Source organism: Leiobunum rupestre, chromosome 10 (assembly GCF_980474605.1).
Source record: "Leiobunum rupestre chromosome 10, qqLeiRupe1.1.hap1, whole genome shotgun sequence".
Lineage (NCBI taxonomy): Eukaryota > Metazoa > Arthropoda > Arachnida > Opiliones > Sclerosomatidae > Leiobunum > Leiobunum rupestre.
Window position 1 is genome coordinate 16221755 of NC_143393.1, and position 16037 is coordinate 16237791.

The 16037-nt window shown below is 36.5% G+C and overlaps 1 protein-coding gene across 1 annotated transcript in view; it reads right to left on the reverse strand.

Moving 5' to 3' along the window:
- LOC149924858 (adhesion G protein-coupled receptor E3-like) overlaps positions 1–15656 on the reverse strand; it is a 34460-nt gene extending 18804 nt beyond the window's left edge. Inside the window, exon 1 of the mRNA XM_090160458.1 lies at positions 15484–15656. The gene's annotated coding sequence lies outside the window, so the exon portion shown is untranslated. The remainder of the gene's footprint in view (positions 1–15483) is intronic.
- Between the last annotated feature and the right edge of the window lie 381 nt (positions 15657–16037).

Consider the following 16037-nt stretch of genomic DNA (forward strand, 5'->3'; position numbering starts at 1 on the left):
AAAAATAAAGAGTGGACCGGCTTTTAAAAGTAAACAATAAGAGCGGCTTATCCGCCAAAAAAAAAGAACTAGAAAGATTTAAATTACTAATGTTGTAATTGTACTATTTGTACTAATAAACTGTTAGTAGCTTAATAAAATTCGTTTAGTTTTCTTTTGGTATTAATGTTCAATTAACATTAATACGCCATTACTAAAGTTATACAACTCTTCGACAACTCCGTAATTCACGATTATCGTAGCGCCCAAGCTCCGCTCAAGTCTTTGTCAAGAATGCCGACTCCGGGTTTTGAGACGTCCTAGTTAATTTATTTATAATGGCGAAATAATAATAGGCTATGCAATTGGAACTTCTCGAGACCTAAAAGCGCTTTCACTCGTATTTATCGCCATCACATTAACATGGCACTAATTTGACCAACGAAGGAAGTCGGGTGTGAGGAGTATCCTCTTCCGAAACGTCCGATTACGTCGTCACTATCACAGACTATTATTAACCGAATCCGTTCAGTGTCATACTAATTCGTGTTATGTTACTTATGGTTGATTAAATATAGAGGTTCAGCATAAGTAACATAATAAACATAAGTATGGCACCGAACGAATTCGGTGAATGATAGTCTGTCGTCGAGTGATTGCGAAATAGGAAGTTTCCGAACAGGAAACTCGTCCTTTCCTACTGTTTCCGTTGGCGGCCCTCAAGGGGTCGGAGTGTGCAATAACTGGTGGCTTTACCAGGGAGTCGGGGTCCGGCTCTTGTAACCCGTAAGGGCGGTGGCGCACTGGGAGATGTTAGCTCCGTCCAAATGGTCCTATCTCCACCTCCGACTTCGGTCAGGTGTGGGCTGGATACTGAACTTCGGCTCATGATAACGGAGAGGGTCCAGGCAAACTGGCCGCCTCGGCGGATTGGGTAGCCTGTTGCGGGCCTCCGTATGAGGGCACGGCGGCCCTGTTTCCCGGCCTTTTGGGGTCCACCGGGATATCCGGTGCCAGCTATGCCGGGTTACTTGGGCTGCTGTGTGCTCGCCGTTCCCCTTTAGGAGCTCTTTCCAAAGGGCTTGACTCCCTGCCTTTCTAGGTGGGTTGTCGGCCGGCGTTGCTAGAGCATCCGTTCACTATCCCACTGCTGTGCGCGAAGTGGCGAGCTTGTCGACCCATTGCTGCGCCTTTTGCTGGGATGAGCGGCTTGCGTCGAGGGTGCGACCATCAGTAGTAGGGTTCTGCTACCCATGCTGGTTTTGTCACCTGTCCGGGCTTGTGGACGCTGGCGTAGGGCATTCTGATGATAGACCTCCGGTTGTGTGGTTTAAATCTTACCGGTACACTGGGCTATAAATTCTGAGAAATACGAGCGTACACGCGTTTAGGTTTGAAATTCGAAAATAACTAACTTCTGAAATGGAGCCAGTGTTTATAATAGTTATTTTTATGTTCCGATTCAAAAATTCATCATTATTTTCCGAAATTCAGCGTTATTTACACTTTTGAAAGAATTTCAATTTTCAATAGGCCTTGGCTGGTCCGTCGAAAAGGCTGCCGGCCAGGACCATCGGCGATTTTCAAGGCATCCTCCAAATATTAGGATCAGTTCGCGAAGAGTTGTCAGTTCGTCGGTACGTAATAGTTTACGTTGTCATTGGTGAAACAGACTATCTTTAAAAAAAATGGAATGGGTGAATAGGAAGTGTCATACTTATGTTAACTATGTTACTTATGGTTCAGTAATAGCCCTGAAGAAACGTTAACCTTAAAGGGAAACGGTCAAGCTTTAACCAGTTAGATCGCCCTATAGCCCATTAAAAACTAAAACCGCATCAAAAAATATTGAGTGGTTAATTTTTATTAAAATAAAGAAATTTCGGGAAATCGAAAAGCCCGCGTCCGCCGCGACACCTGGTGAGAAGTCGGTGAGACGGAAAAACAACGTAAAAGCGCGCGCTGCTGAAAACGCAAAAAATTTGTTTTTCACGCGCGGCGCGTTCCAGTTATAAGAGACCTAAGCCTAAATTGCGCGATTTTAAAAGTTAGGATAGTTCGCAAATCGCTCATACGGGGTTAGGGGCTCTGGCATCAGCCCCTAAGATGGCGGCGAAAATTCAAACCCAAACACCTGGCATTATTTTTCGTTCCAACTTTTTGGGCCAAAAGCTAATTTTTCATGACAAAAAAGTACGTTTTAGTATATTGAACGTCTTGTTAATCTTTTGATACGGAAATAAGGCCATATTTGGAAAAGCTTGGTCGTTCCCCTTTAATTTCCACTATACAATCTCAGCCGTTTCATTTCTTTAAACAATAAATTTGATTAAAAACAATTCGAAAGAAAGAAAAAACAATTCGATAGAAAGAAAAAACAATCGAGCCGTAAATTTATTTAGGATTAGAAGCAAAACGAAATGCGAAGGCCAGAAAAACGAGTTGCGTCCTTTTAAAAAAGGAGAACCCGATGCTAAGCTAATGAAAGGATAAAATATTCGTACCTATATCTTCAACCGTTTTAATCCATTCAAACTCGAAAGAAGAAGGTTTTTGGGGAAACAAAGACATGGCGTGGTTGAGGGGGCCTTCTATTGTTATCTTAAGAGCCCTCCATCCTTGAAACAAACTGGAGTTTTCGTCCTTTTAGCCCCATTTTTGTTCAGCCCGTGGCTGTTTTTTTTTGAAAGGAAATTATTGGCTAGCCGAGAGCAAAAGTCAAGTGTATCGAATCCAATTCAAAACTACTCAATTTAAAAATCCGCGATCTTGTTTCACTTAATCGTAAGAAAATTATAACTTTAATGATTACTTTTTTATATCTTTGGTTCGTAAATTTGTTTTATTTTTAATAGAAATTAAACAATCCTTTAAGATTTAGGGCCTACTCGAAAGAGCCAACATTTTGGTTAAATTTTATTGATGAGCTTTTTTTTGGCTCACACCAAAAGTGGTTGAGATGTTTCGCGTTAGCCGGTGAAGTAAATTTCCCTCAATTATTAAAATAAATATGTCAATTTACATTAATTAAAGTGTCTAAGTTTAATATTTTAATTTAGTTTTGTTTAATGTGTAGGAAAAATATTCGATTTAAATATTTAAATCTAAGCCTCGGTCATAAAGTTCGCCGTCTTTCTAAATTTGACCACGGACCACCTACCCCAAGAAGCACTTGCGTCAACCTCCGCAAAAAGGTGGTTCCAAAGTAATACTGCTTTTCTCTACAGAAAACAGAAAATAGTACGAGCCATCTTCTACAATACCTTTTTCATTATCGCACGCGCTTGTCTTTGTACCTTCTAAACTTCCTCTACTTGCCGTGAGATGGCGTGCTCTTAAAAAAACCGCATCACATTCGAGACATAAAAGAACCCCTCTTGGGGTAGGTGGTCTGTGATTTGACCAATGAAAGCGTTTTGTCTAGCCAACACATTTTTCTCCACTCACACGGAGCAACTCTGTTAGCGTTTTGCCTAGCCAACACGACTGTACAAATATGTCTAGCCAACACGGTTTTTCAAGTATTTCTTCCATTCACACTGAACATCTTGGTTAGAGTTTTGTCTAGCCAAAACGGTTTTTCAAATATATCCTCCATTCCCACTGAGCATCTTGGTTAGAGTTTTGTCTAGCCAACACGGTTTTTCAAATATTTGGTCCATTCTCACTGAACATCTTGGTTAGAGTTTTGTCTAGCCAACACGGTTTTTCAAATATATCCTCCATTCCCACTGAGCATCTTGGTTAGAGTTTTGTCTAGCCAACACGGTTTTTCAAATATTTCCTCCATTCACACTAAACATCTTGATTAGAGTTTTGTCTAGCCAACACGGTTTTTCAAATATGTCCTCCATTCACACTGAACATCTTGGTTAGAGTTTTGTCTAGCCAACACGGTTTTTCAAATATGTCCTCCATTCACACTGAGCATCTTGGTTGGAGTTTTGTCTAGCCAACACGGTTTTTCAAATATTTCCTCCATTCACACTAAACATCTTGATTAGAGTTTTGTCTAGCCAACACGGTTTTTCAAATATTTCCTCCATTCACACTGAGCATCTTGGTTGGAGTTTTGTCTAGCCAACACGGTTTTTCAAATATGTCCTCCATTCCCACTGATCATCTTGGTTAGAGTTTTGTCTAGCCAACACGGTTTTTCAAATATGTCCTCCATTCCCACTGATAATCTTGGTTAGAGTTTTGTCTAGCCAACACGGTATTTCAAATATTTCCTTCATTCACACTGAGCATCTTGGTTGGAGTTTTGTCTAGCCAACACGGTTTTTCAAATATGTCCTCCATTCCCACTGATCATCTTGGTTAGAGTTTTGTCTAGCCAACACGGTATTTCAAATATTTCCTTCATTCACAATGAGCATCTTGGTTGGAGTTTTGTCTAGCCAACACGGTTGTACAAATGTCTATCTCCATACACACTGCCAACAAAGTTTCGCGAAAATGTTGGTTCTTGTGATTAGGGCTTTACTTGACTTTAGCTCTCAGTCGGCAAGTGTAATAGTCGTTTTCTCCTTTTCCCTCGTTTATTTCTTATTTTCGGTTTCCTCTCTCTTTTCTTTCCTTTTCCTCGAAAGTCGGTTTAAAAAAATCACTAGTAGCTCTGGCGGAATACCAAATGAGAAAGCTCGTCTCGGGTTACTCGTGTTCCGTTTGCTTTAACGTAATATGGAGCACAATTTTTGCGGAGATTCATCAAGAATTCTTATTTCGTAGAAATAATTTATTTCTTTGCCTCGTCTTGTAAATATTTGACGTTCGTGCTTTATGTAAACCAGGGTTGGCAATAAAACGGTTTTTAAAAATTTGAAATCCAGTATAGAAAAAAACCAGATGTAACCGGTGGTTTAAACCAGCTAAAACCATTAATAGAAAACTGCTCCAATTGCTTATATCTAGCCCTAATTACTTCGAAAATGCTCAAATTGCCAGATTTCAAAATATCGTTTTTGCGCGTGACAGTGCCTTTACATTGTGAGGTCTAGCAGACTTATTTACCCGCTTTTATACCCTAACATGGCGGCGTACTTTCACGTGCAAAATGAATTTTAAGATCGCCTAATTGCATATATCTAGCTCTCATTACTTACGACAAAAAGTTACAGTTAAGTGTTAGTTTTTTCAATATTTCTAATTCATTTCTTAATATTTTTTAAGTAAAAAAATGTGGTTTTATCCATGGATTTTATTGGTTGTTAAAACTGGTTTCAAACAGGGTGGATTAAACCAGTCTGGCTTGTTCTTGCCAACCCTGTTGTAAATAGGCGTATTTTAAAGAATTTCTACTTTTGTTCGGAATTGCCAAGTTTCTCCTTAAAAGCCGACTTGATTTTACAATTAATCGTATAAATAACTTAAGAGTGCGTTTCATTAAACGTGAAAACATTTACGTTAAGTAATACACTTTAAATTTAATTTCATTACGCTTATTTTAGTATTTACATATAACGTAATAAAAATAAAATAAAATAGTAAAGGAAGTTAATTGTTAATTATTAAACTTGGGAATTTAACGAAGTTTTATTCCACAGCGCATTAGACTTATGAGACTTAAATTTGCTTTACCCTCGGGCTTCAACACCGCTGCAAATTTATGTACGCTCTCAACGAGATTAATTAATTAATAGATAACATTTACCCTACAGGTATAAGCAAACTTTGGAAATTCCTTTGTCGATTTCACGTGGCCAACTTACAAATATCCACCTATAGTGTAATTCATTTAAATATAGTAAATAGTTTGCGCAATGGATACAAATCTTAGAGAGCGCCTTAGGGTTTTTCTTAATGCCGTATATAATTTGAAACTTTCGCCATTTAAACGTCTCCAGCGTAGTACTTCGATGGCTGAATAGCTGTCGTTTACGGCAGGTGAGTTCTACTCAAGGTGAAATACGTCCGATTCATTGTGATTTCCGAAGCCTACTTTGCAACGGGGAAGTGAAAAATATGTAACATATTATTAATCTTATAACCGAGGCTTGTATTTGTTAAATTATGATAAACATATTTTAGATTGACAAAATAAACTGTAAAATTTACATACCTTTATTTTTTATAAACATAGATTGTAGTAGATTAAGTATTTTTTCTTAAAAGAATTTCAAGACATTTCTAAGTCGTTTAAGCTAAGAAATCGCAGGGACTTCGCTAACACCGGCCCTTAACTCTTTTTCAAAATATTAGCTAAGTTTAAACCAACTTCCCTACACAAGAGTCTATTTTAGTGTGCAGTTCTGCCGTATTTGGGTAGTTCTAAAATTGAGTACTATCCAAATATTTCCAGTTTGGAAGTCATTTTGGGTAGTGGTAAGGGATTTTTGACACAAAAACAATTTGCAAAAGTGGCATAATTACGAATCTTATCATATTTTTGGTCAATTTTGGCTAGTTATAAAATTGAGTACTACCGAAATGTTTTCAGGTAGGAAGTGGTTTTGGGTAGTAGTAAAATTGATTAATCCTATAACACATAATATGGTTATTTTACATTTTGAGGGAGGAGTCGACATACCGACTTTTATGCCACACGCAATCATAGGCTACAACTTGTTGTTAAATAAATTAAGTTATAAAGTATACATAACAGAAATAAAGAAAAAAACAAGAGCCAGTGTCTTTATAATGTCTTTAACAAAAAACGCGCTAAAGATTTCAATTGGTCGATGCCAATCGCCGACGGAGGGTTTAAATTATTAAACAATTTAGTGCCGTAGGGGACATGTAGAATATATTTTCTACGAGTTAAATGTATGAAAACTTTACTTTGCATGAAGATATTATAAAAATATGAGTTGAGGGATTTATATATATATATATATATAAATTAGCAAAAAGAATCATAAATATCTCCTAGTCTGGGGATGTAATATTTTACAAAGAATGGAAAAATATATGCCAAATAAGTTTGTTTATCTATAATTCAAATGACTCTTTTTTTGAAGGAGTAATAATTTGTTTATATTAGTTTGGGTAGTGTTTCCCCGAATCGAGACTACAAAGCATAGGTGCGAGTATATCAGAGAGTAATATAGTTGCTATCGAATTTTGCTATTTAAAATTGGACGATTTCTTCTAGATATATATTATATGCAATTTTATTGGCGAGTATATTAAAATGGTATGACCAGCTAAGATGGGTCTCAAACCATAGTCCTAAGTTTTTATACAGGGTGACCAGACTTCCTATATATACTATGTGTTCCTATATTTTCAATACCTTACTATAAATTCCTATAATTTTACGTTATTTCCTATATTTTCCTATAATTTTACGTCATTTCCTATATTTTCCTATAATTTTACCTTTTTTCCTATATTTTCCTATAATTTCACCAGTTTTCATTCATTTTATACTTTTTTTGATTTTCAATTTTATTTTGAATTTCCACCAAACAATAGTTGTCATAATACACAAGAATAACCCAAAAACCTTTCGTCGTCGTGTACACATATGTAGCCTATATTTTACTTTATTTGGCCTATTTTTATATTTTCCTCTATTTTCCCTATGGTGTTTCCTATAATTTCCTTTATTTTACGCATTTTGTACCCTATATTTTCTTATAATTCGCGTTCAAATTTCCTATTTTTCCTATAAATCTTTCGTTTAATTTCCCTGACCCAGGAATATATATTTTTTTATATGATCGATCTTTATTTATATTCGAGAAAATCATGAATACTGTTTTATCAATATTTACTTCCAGTAGTTTGTTTTTTTGCCAGATATAGACTTTATTAAATTTTTTATTTATATCAGTGATAAGAGAGTCTAAGTCTTCCGGCACCCAGTACTAGGGTGTCATCGGCTAAAATTTATGAAAATATAAAAAAAATGGAGGAAAGAATTGATCCCTGAGGCACTCCTTTAAATATTGGACGATTGCTAGAGACCTGACCATTATATTTTTTCTGAGAGTTATGATTGAATCCAGTAATACCAAGGGAGTATAGTTTGGGCAAGAGACGCTTGTGGTTTACGAGTCAAGGTTGTCAATAATTGTTTTATAAACCCGCGCTAAAGCTGTTTCGACACTGGATTTATCACGAAAGCCAAATTGATTGTTCGAAATGAAATAAAATGTTTACAGTAGTTAAGTATACATAAGTCTATGTTTATTATTATTATTATTATTAAACAGGCCGGGACAAAAAGTGCGCTTGCAAAACAACGTTCGGCCAGTGAGACAGCCATCGTGACTGCCCCACATATAGCAAACAAACACCCTCATCATGGGCCAACAGTCGGCGACACCGTGGGCTGCCCGAGACCCACCCTCGCACAGCTGATGACTAGAGTGACTTTTTATTCCACTCCAAACTACCCTCCCCAGTAGGTTATAGAATGCCTAGTATGGAACACCCCTGAGGTTCCAGTGACCCCATCAAACCACTAGATAGGGACAGTGGGAAACTAGATAGGGACAGTGGGAAACTAGATAGGGACAGTGGGAAACTAGGTAGGGACAGTGGGAAACTAAGTAGGGACAGTGGGAAACTAGGTAGGGACAGTGGGAAACTAGGTAGGGACAGTGGTTAAGTATAGGAGAATAAAAACATTTCTCAAAAATCTTCGCGAAAATGGATAATATAGCTATAGGTCTATAATGTATTGGATTATTTTTATCGGCTTTTTTAAAAACAGGACCAATTATGGCCTTTTTCAAAGCTGATGGGTAAATGAAAGGTCAGCGAGGTAAGAATATATTGCGAAATTAATTATATATTTTTAGGAGAGAGGTCATCGTAGCCCGGAGAGAGTCTTTATAATATTTAATTCTAGAGATTCTTAAGAAATTGTTACATCTGTTTCTTTGCCTTATGTAAGCATTTTTGTTGAAATCAGTTGGATATTTTTTATGACGTGTACTTAATGTATTTTTTAACTTGATTTCTGTTAATATGTAAGGAGAAATCCATTTATGATTACCAATATTTTTTTACGTTATAATAAGGGAAACTATCATAATAAATTTTAGAAATAGAGCCGAGAAAAATATCAAAAGCATTATTTATATCATTAGATATTAAAATTTCACTCCAGTCATAATTTTTACACGGTATTAAAATTTACTTAGATTATGTTTCGAGAAATTTCTTATCTTAATTTTGCGAATAAAGGAAAATGATTCGTCAATTTAATTGAACTTAAGACATCTACTGAGATCTAAATTGTAGAAAAAATTGTCTATTAGAGTAGAGGATTCCTCCGTTACTCTGGTTGGTTGGGTGACATAGTGCAGAAGCCCAAAACTCCTGGTTAAGTCTAGGAGACGAGAGGAATTAGAAGATGTTTCCAACATATTAATGTTAAAGTCTCCAACAATTTTGGTACTATAGTGAGTTGCAGGCTAAGAAAGACAAAATATATAGTACAGTTGGCGCAAGGATACCTCAAATCATTTCCGGCCAGTCGACCGCGCGTAATTTAAATTTGACCACTTTACGGTCAATTTCAAATATCGTGAGTTTCATCGTTTTTTCGCGCCATCTAGGAACCGAAATTGGAATCTATTTTTTAATTTCATGTTGTCACGAATTTAATTACTGAATACAGCTAAAGAAGGTTCGATAATTGAAGCTCCAAATATTTTAAATAGCCCAAGAGGTTACTATAAAAAGCATGATAAAGGTTTATTGTTAACAAGTAAAGAGAAAAATATAATTTTAAACGTCTATAGCTCATTAAGACAACGTTACCCCATAGAAAGCGTGGTAACTATTGATTTAACTGGTAAGACGTAGAAATAAATTTACAAAAATAAATAATTATACATCCTATTTTAAATTTAAGAATGATAGGAATGCCTTATCTTTTAAATTTGCTCGCCACCACAATTATGAAATTAAAAAATAAAGATTCCAATTTCGGTCTCTAGATGGCGCTAAAAGACGACAAAAAGAGCAAAATTCGAATTTGACCGTAAAATGGCCAAATTCAAATTTCGCGCGGTGGAATGACCGGAAACGATCTGAGGCATCCTTGCGCCGATTGTACTATATATTTTGTCTTTCTTAGCCTGCAACTCACTATAGTAGGATTTCCAATTTGTTGAGGGCAAATTCAAAGTCGTTAAAAAAGGCTTCGTAATTATTTCCCGTTTTATATATCACCGAAATGTAAATTTTATCAACTTTAATGGTAAAGATTTCACAATTATCCGATAAGAGGCAAGCGTCATCAATAATTTCAAAGTTAATGTTCTTTTTTAAATAAAAACCAACACCTCGATTTTTTCGACCATATCCAGTGAAATCGAAGGGTAAGACACTCTGCGAACTCGGTGTACACTGCCGTACCTTTGCCAGTGCTAAATGCACGAACTCGGTGTACAGATTATCTGAGACTGTCTTACCCCTCGAGTGAAATTAAAGTTTGAATAGAGGTCAGATGAATTTTCGTTGAACCAAGTCTCACATAAAACAAAAATTTTAACATCGATTGAAAGCGACACTGATGTAGTCAATAAACTAGCAAAATTAGCATTGGCATCTTTGCCCTACACTAAATACCTCAGATAAATATTAAAATATTTCACGCTGTTGCAACGATAGGGGGCGATACTTGACGTTTTTTGTTATTGTAAAACGGAAAAGCATCCAAGCTTGGGGCATTCTTCGGAGCTCTCACTCGCTTTAAAATGAACGGTCGGCCTAATGAGGAATCGATAAGTATTTAATTATAATTCGGCGAGAGCGGTCGAATGTCAGACACGACCTTCCTTCGATCCACGCCGCATTTTCCATTTTAAATGGCGTCCCTAAGATTTTCAATATCTCATTAAAATCCCATTTTCCCCGTGAACCCACCACTTCTACGTTCTAGCCCAGTATATGCTGATTTTGGTAGCGGCGAAGGGGGTGTGAAGCACTTAGGTTTCCCTCCGGAATGATTACTTGTCGCGCGCTCTTGTCAATTCGTTTCTAGGAGTATCCTGGGATGTTATTGAATACTATTTCTGGGACAATTCTGCTCGCCATCTCATTTACTCTCAAATCACTTTTGTAGGTTTTTTTGTTTTCGGTCGTGGGGCTTTTTTAATATGGTATTAGCGTTGAATTTCATTTAGTTATTTTCACCTAAAAATTATACAAATTAATTAATAATTTAACTAATTAATTATATAATTATAAAAAATTTATTGATGGACGAAGAATATCCCATTTTATTATTTGATTTTGGTGTGAGAAATAGTTAAGTATATTTAACCAGAAACTTGTATTGCTTCTCAAACATACCGTGTGTATTTCTCCGCTGTTCGAAGTCATTAACTTATTTAAACAGGGTTGGCAAAGTGGATACCAGTCCAGATTAATCCACCTGGTTAAAACCGGTTTAAACCACTAAAGAAAATCCGGATTTTCGTAATATTTCGGCCACTTCATCCAACAATTTCCCGGACAAATCTTTTCTATTCAGTCGCTTATACCCTGGGCGCAATTGCTTTATCATTTCAGTAAAATAGGCATTATGATGTCACTGGCATACTAATAAAATACTGAGAACTAAAATCTCTGAAAGAGAAGTAGTGAGCTAAGCCTAATTTCAACTAAGTGTAAAACGAGCGCGAAAATTCCCGAAACGTTCTCTCAGGCGGTCTAGAGATAGGAACTATAAGCAGACGACGATTCACTAGTTTTACGTGCTTAAAAGGGCTAGAAATAAGTTAAAAAACGCATATTATTATTTTTGGAAAAATCCGGTTTAATCTTCTAAAACCCGGACTTAACCAGCAAAAAACCATACCAGAGGATTTTTCTAGAAAAATCCAGTTTTTTGCCAACCCTGTATTTAAAAACCATATTTTCCCGATGACAGGTTTTAGTAAAGCGCTATATTTTGTATTTTACTTCGCACTATTTTTTCCCCAGAGCATCTTAATCCGCGGTGAAAGTATAAGTTTAAATTAAATCACATTAGCGGTATAGGATTGATACTTCTCTCTTAAGATATATATAATTTACTTTTGATTTAACCATAAATTTCGATAAAGACGACCTTGGAACGGACCTTAGAAACAAATGAAGAAAACGTCCAAATATTTAATTAAAAGAGCAAAAAATAAAGTAAAGTCAAATATTTGGAAGAAACGTAAGTTTTCGATGGGAACTACTATAAAAGGAAAAGTCACTTTATTAGCCGGGTAATAAGCCGCGAGTTGAGGAGAGGGTGCGATCTACTCTCCCGGTTTATGTTCCGAGTCCGCGGTTACAAGGGGAAAGTGTCCGCGAAAGCTAAGCGCCGAGAAAGTGCTGTTTCTTCCGGTTGGTTCGATACGAAAGGTGTAAACGACGTAAATTTCACGGGGCGCGGAAACGAGAATCCTTCCGCGGGAAGTTGCCGACATTCGCGGTTCTCCCCTTTGATGTCAGCCGACGCCTTCTCGCTTTGTTTTTCGCGAGTCTCCTCCAATTTATCGCGCTTCGACTGTTTGTCGCTGGCTCCGGACGATTTTATTATTATCAAACTCTTCAGGTTGTTCCTCATTCCTCGCAAACAAATACGAATGTCTACCCTGGCTCTCTTTCTCTATTCTTTAAAATTCTCGTCGAAACAAAGGAATGAGACATTCCCAACCAGTACCGTGGAAACCTTTCATAGCCAGGACATTCTTTGAGGAGTTGATTTGGCAGGGATAATAGGTTTGGTTATGAGAAAGGTCAATTAATTTTGATTCTAGAGAAGACTCGGCCTTTCTAAACCGTATATTGTTCTTGAGTCACATTGACTTAACAAGTGTCGGCTCTATCATTGCCACCTGTAAGAGGCCCTTGTTATTAGAGATGGCAATGTATCTATCTGAAGTGTCGACTCTATCATTGCCCTTGTTATTAGAGATTGCAATGTATCTATCTGATTCTTCGAAAAAAATTACTTTACTGGAGAGCGTGGTGTGATCTATTAATGACTAAGGAAGCTAAAATTCAAAATAGCGAAACAATAACGTCGTCTGAGAAGCATTGTAGCAGGGCCGGCTTGGATGGGTGTGCGCAAGGTGCCAGTGCGCAAGGCCCCGCGGTTCACAAAAAAATTAGGGGCCTTGCGAAATTGGAATTATAGTACGCACGTTAAAACAATTCAAAATGTCATCGATTTCATATCTTAATAAATATTTAATGCAATATGATTCTGTAGTTTCTTTAACAAAAAAATAGTATTCATTAAAAATCGTCTAAAAAGAGGGGCCCCGATATTGGCTTTCGCACCAGGCCCCGCAAAACACCAAGCCGGCCCTGCATTGTACAACTTATACTCCACTTTAATCTATATTATATATCCCATATAAAATGTATTGTAAAAATTACTTCAATTTAAGTTATTGTCAAATTTATTAGAGATGATAATGAATATAGCCGTTTCTTCGAAAAAACGACTTTACTGGAGAGCGTGGTGCCATCTATAAATGGCAGAGGAAGCTAAAATTCAAAATAGCGAAATAAAAACGTCGTCTGAGAACCATTGTAGAGTATTATAATTATACAACTTATACTCCACTTTAATCTATATTATATATCCCATATAAAATGTTTTGTAAAAATTACTTTAATTTAAGTTATTGTCAAATTTAAAAACGAGCCAGTCAACGTGAGCGGTACTTTATGGCCCGAATTGGCGGTCAAAATGTAGCTTAAGCATCTTGTTCTGATTTTGACGCTAGTGACATCTGTTGAGAAAAGAGCTACTTTTTTTAACAGGCAGTATAATTGCCGTACTTTGAGTAACAATTGCGCTATTCTAGTAGGCTTCTGGATAGTTATTTGATACAACCAAAAAACGTAATGGCGTAAATTAATGGTAGATTGTAATTGTATACACACTTATAAATTTCGTTTTGCCTTAATATAAAACCTCAAAAAGAAACGAACTACTTTTTAAAGTGGCGTATTATGTTTTGATGGAACCGAAAAATAACGAGGGGCAGGTCACTTCCTTGATTAACGACGCACCCCTCGAAAGATTAAATCCAATTTAACCGTGATTACTTTAATTAAATTCGATTAAATCACGATTATGTTGATTACATCACTTTAAATCATGTTTAGAATGTTTAAATATGATTTAATCATGTTTAAATGATTTAATCCTGATTAAAAATATTAGATCATGAATAAAAAGATTAGATCAAGATTAGAATGCTTAAATCACGTTTAATCATGGTTAGAATGTTTACATCTGATTTAATCATGATTGAATGATTAAATATGATTGAAATGATTAAATCTGATTAAAAAGATTAAATCCTGATTAAAAAGATTAGATCATGATTAGAATAATTAAATCACGTTTAAATTGAGATTATATTGATTAAATCGTGATTAGATTTTATAATCTCGATTAAATTTTTTAATCTTGATTACCCTGATTTAATCATTTAACTATGATTAAGACACACCCAAAATGGAAGTGACCTGCCCCTCGAAAAATAATCTGCTCCTCAAATAGCTCATCGCACTAGCGGATCCAAATCCAAAATAGTATCCCCTATTTACTTTTGCTATTCCGTATGTTGATTCTTTGTTTCTTCTGGTTTATTTTTCTTAATTCAAAATACACTTTCAGCTTGGCTTCATTTGAAAGAACAATTGTTTTATCTTTCTTTAGTTCGAGGAAGAAAATTGACATTTTACGGGTATTAGGTAATTTCCAGTAACGAAAAATTTAAATTCATGAATGAAAGATAACTGAATATATTTTAAGCCAAATTAAAATTAAATGTCTTGAAGATTATTTCGTCCGTCTTTCTCGCTTTGCTTTGTGTTTCTTCTATCAAAAATTTATTTAGAGTAAGGCAATACCTGATAAATATTCAAACAATGTCCAAATTCGTAAAACCAGTTATAAACAAATAAACATTCAGAGTGCCCTTATTAGTTTTACTGATATCGGCAGATTTCCGAGGATAGCCAGAGTTCCTACACAATACTGATGAGCCCCAAATTAAGGGCGAAACCGGTCTACTGTTGGAATCTCTGGCCTAAATTTTGACTTTTGATGGAGTTATAAACATTCCGTGTATTTCAGAGATTTTACAGAATTTGTTTACTTAATTATCGCAACATATCGGTGTTTCCCGAGTGGCTAACCACTACTTTAAATTCTGTACACTTTTGGTAGTACAGAGTATGCGAATGCTACAGGCTTGTACACCGATTACGGGTAGTGATTTCCGAATGATTTTCTTAAGTGATTTATACATCGAATCAAAACAATTTAGATATTCCCGATATAAACCCAGACTAAATCGAAAAACACTCACCGAGAAAACGAAACGCTCATAAAATGCGTAGTCATTTTAACTACTTTTAATTCTGTACACCTGTAATCTTATTTAGTACAATCAGAGCTACTGGCTTGTACACCGATTACGCCTAGTGATTTCCGAATGATTTTTTTAAGTGATTTAAACATCGAATTAGACTACCCCCTCAATCCAAACAATCTAATAATTCCCGATATAAACCCAGATTAAATCGAAAAACACTCACCGAGAAAACAAAACGCTCGTAAATTCGGTCAATTTGTAATTCCTCTATTCCGGACATATTTATCGTTCGTGAAAACAATGACGTTTGAAGTTGTTGGAATCTTTAGCTTGCTCATTTTGGTCGCGTTCTCGGGAAGGTCCGCAGCTACTCGAAGGGACGACCGCCGCTTCCGATTCCTCTCGACCAACTAGTTCCTACGTCGCCTCATTCCAGTCTCAACTTCGATTCTCTTTATGGCTTTGGCCAACTAGGAGCTCGGTTTCGCTTTCGCCGTGCCACGATAGACTCGAGAGCGCTGGATAAAGAGAGCCAGCCCGAGCGAGAGAGGGGGCGGAAATGGGGGCTCCACTCGCCTTTCTATACCCTGCCCCTGAAGAATCGGCTTCCCCTCGTATCTTTCCTACCTCATACGCGTTAGCGTCTACAACAACCGTACCCTCTTCCTTATTTAGCCGGAACTATCGGCTCGCTTCTCTACTCCGAACTTTCCGTAGAGTTTAAAGGTTTCCTACCTTTGACCACGCACGTTCCGCGTAAACTCGCAGCGTTCCCTG